A 3,846-nucleotide genomic window follows, 5' to 3' on the forward strand; every position below is an offset into this window, starting at 1 on the left:
TTTCCCTAGATTAAAAGAAGAAGGAATGAAGTAGTTAAAGAATGAGTAGCTCTCTACCCCCAACGGCCCCCTTAGCAATCCTGCAGGCAGACCACTTGGGCAATATAACATCTGAAGAAATATCATGAGGAGTCAGCCAGCCTGCACACAATGGAAAATGATGTGAACCTAACCTTCTATCTCAATGATTAACTGAGATTACTTCCCCTTTTTCCATTTAAAAACTGTCACGGTTAAAGGAATCATAGGAGTTGGTTTGGGGGCACATGAGTCCACCTTCTCCCCAGACTGCTGGCTTTCTGATTAAAGCAACTTTCCTTTCTACCAGCATTTGCCTCTTGAGTATTGGTTTTTGAATAGTGAGCAGCCAAACCTGAGTTCGGTAAACAAACAAAAGACTCTAAATTAGCTATTTTAAATATGTCCAAAGAGCTAAAGGAAACCATGTCTAAAGAATTAAATGAAAGTTCAGAAACGATGTCTCACCAAATAGACTATCAATAAAGAGAAATTGTAGGAAGGAACCAAGTAGAAATTCTGGAATTGAAAAGTACAATTACTGAAATTAAAAATTCATTAGACGGGCTTAACAGCAGATTTGAACAATCAGAGGAAAGAATCAGCCAACTTGAAAGTAGGTCAATTGAGGTTATCCCATCTGAGGTATAGAAGGAAAAAAATGATGAAGGAAAATAAACAGAGCCCCAGAGACCTATGGGATACTATCAAGCATACCAACATACAGATAATCAGAGTCCCAGAAGGAGAGAATAGAAAGGGGCAGAAAGAATATTTGTTTGAAGAAATAACAGCCCAAACTTTCCAAAAATGATGAAAAAATATGAATCTACATATTCAAGAAGCTCAACAAGCTCCAAGTAGGATAAACTCAAGCAGGATTAACTCAAAGAGATTCACAGTAAGACATATCATAACCAAACCAACTAAAGCCAAAGAGAGAGAATCTATCAATAGAAAGCAGCAAGAGAGACGTGACTCATCATCACATACAAGAAATTCTCAATAAGATGAACAGAGATCAGAGTATTTTAATGTCTCCCTCCCTGTTGAGTTGTTACAAGTTAGCTATAGCCTTCTACTAAAACTCCTGTCAGGTGGCCCTGTTTTTTTTTATTATTTTATTTTATTTTATTCTTTACATCTTTATTGGAGTATAACTGCTTTACAATGTTGTTAGTTTCTGCTGTATAACAAAGTGAATCAGCTATATATATACATATAACCCCATATCCCCTCCCTCTTGTGTCTCCCTCCCACCCTCCCTATCCCACCCCTCTGGGGGGTCACAAAGCACCGAGCTGATCTTCCTGTGCTATGTGGCTGCTTCCCACTAGCTATCTATTTTACATTTGGTAGTGTATATATGTCAATGCTACTCTCACTTCGTCCCAGCTTACCCTTCCCCCGCACTGGGTCCTCAAGTCCATTCTCTACGTCTGCATTTTTATTCCTGTCCTGCCCCTAGGTTCATCAGAACCTTTTTTTTTTTTAGATTCCATATATATGTGTTAGCATACGGTATTTGTTTTTCTCTTTTTGACTTACTTCACTCTGTATGACACACTCTAGGTCCATCCACCTCACTACAAATAACTCAATTTCGTTTCTTTTTATGGCTGAGTAATATTCTGTTGTATATATGTGCCACATCCTCTTTATCCATTCATCTGTTGATGGACACTTAGGTTGCTTCCATGTCCTGGCTATTGTAAATAGTGCTGCAATGAACATTATGGTACATGTCTCTTTTTGAATTATGGTTTTCTCAGGGTATAAGCCCTGTTCACATATTATCTCTATTTCAAGTTCTGTAACCGCTCCTTCTCCTTCACCTTCCAGCCTATATGTGGTAATGGCACCCCCCCCAAACATCTGAGTTACTGCTCTATCTCTTGTGCTTTCCCTCTATACTCTGCCTATACCGTTGTGTATCCCTTTATTAAACTACTTTCAAGTTATCCAATTTATGTATGCCCCACCTGTTTTCTGATGATATAAAAGCCAAATGCAATTAAGAAGATAGATCTAATAGACACATATCAAACTCTATCCTGCAAATACAGAATTAACCTTTTTCTGGTACACATTAAGCAGTCATGAAGAAAAAAAAAAGACCTTGTATTGGTCTATGAAGAAAAACAAAACAAAACAAAAAGCTCAGTTAATTCCAAAACAAAACAAAACCAAGAAACATTCTCTTGTTCTGTTGCAAAAATACTACAGATTAAAAATATAATCAGAAAAAAAGCTATCTACTGTGAATTAAGAAAAATAAGTCTTGTTAGTTGAGTCAAGGAGGAAATACAAATTAAAGTTGCATGCTGAGTCCCAGGCAGAATTTTTTAAAAGCTCAATACCTAGACACAATGTAATACATGTGTAGAATACCAAAGACAAAGAGAAAATTTTAAAAGCAGTCAAGGAGAAAAGAGAGCTTACCGAGAAAGATAGACAGCAAGCTTTTGGTCAGTTATGACAGAAGAATAGCATTTCCAAATTGTTGAGGGAAAATATTTGTTACACTAGAATTCCATGTCAGATAAAGGTATTAGCGTTACATGAGAACAGGAAAGTTTACTATTCATAGAACCTTGCTGAAAGAATGAAAGAAAGTGCTTCAGCAATTATCCGAAAAGAACACGTAGAATATAAAAAACCACGGTGAGCAAAGAAATGGGTAAGCATGATAGTAATTCTAAACAATAATAGAATAATTGAGAGAATTGAGAGAAAGAAAAAAAAAGACCAACTACTGTGTGTTTAAAATAAGAGGGAGCTAAAATACAATAACATGAAAATGGGAGAGTAGAGTACAATTTTCTGAGTTCATTCTATTCTTTGGAAAGAAGCTAGGAGATGAGGATGATTTTCGATTTTATTTTGTATGCAAGTTAAAATCGAATTGTAAAACCACAAATGCTAATTTACTTAGCATTCAGCTGACATTTACATTTGTATTACAGTCAGGTATTAGTAGATACCCAACAAGTAAAGGAAAATGGAGGTCAGCCCATCTTCTGAGCCATACCTCATAGAATAGAAGAAAACACCACCAAGTGACATTGATACCCATGATGCTCAATTTTGGCTCCTGTGGAAGAGTGATTTTATACATCATACTTTACTAAATTTCTTCTTTGGTGACTTACTAGGTGTCAAGGTCAGTGGTGTAGGGGAGCAAAATTTGCCACCTCCAAATTGTGTCTCTTTGGCATGAGGATTAATTTAGGATGATTATTTTTAAGGCTCAAAAGACTCGAGAAGACCTTTGATCTTCTAGTAGAAGTAGATAGAGGACCTGTTCCAGGAAGGGAGCAATCACCATAGGTAACTATAGTATGAACTAGGTATGGTAGACAGAGAGGAACCTAGCAAAGTCTGTTAAGATCCCTCTCTGGGTCCCACTGTCCCTGCATGGCCTAGCAAACATTTGCTTTTCTGCCTCCCCCTCTTATAAATCCCAAACCACTACCCCCAACATCCTCTTTTGTCTTTAGCTGACGATGGTATTTAAGGTGAGGGTTTGGGCCATTTGGGGAGTTACTCAGTTCTCCTGGGTCTCTCTGATGTACACATGTTATTAAACTTTTGTTTGATTTTCTCCTGTTAATCTGTCTCATGTCAATTTAATTCTTAGACCAGCCAGAAGAACCTAGAAGGGTAGAGGAAAATTTCTTCCTCCCTGACAGTGGCCTGTGTGTCATTGGTACATTCTCATTCTAAGCATCTATTTTCAGAATGAAATGAGTATAAATAAATAAGAAGCCTTGTTGAAAAGATTCAAAGTGACCAAACAAGTATTTGGAGCCTTGAGGCATAATAGAC

Source organism: Lipotes vexillifer, unplaced genomic scaffold, assembly GCF_000442215.2.
Source record: "Lipotes vexillifer unplaced genomic scaffold, Lipotes_vexillifer_v1.1 scaffold1224, whole genome shotgun sequence".
In the NCBI taxonomy this organism is placed as follows: Eukaryota; Metazoa; Chordata; class Mammalia; order Artiodactyla; family Lipotidae; genus Lipotes; species Lipotes vexillifer.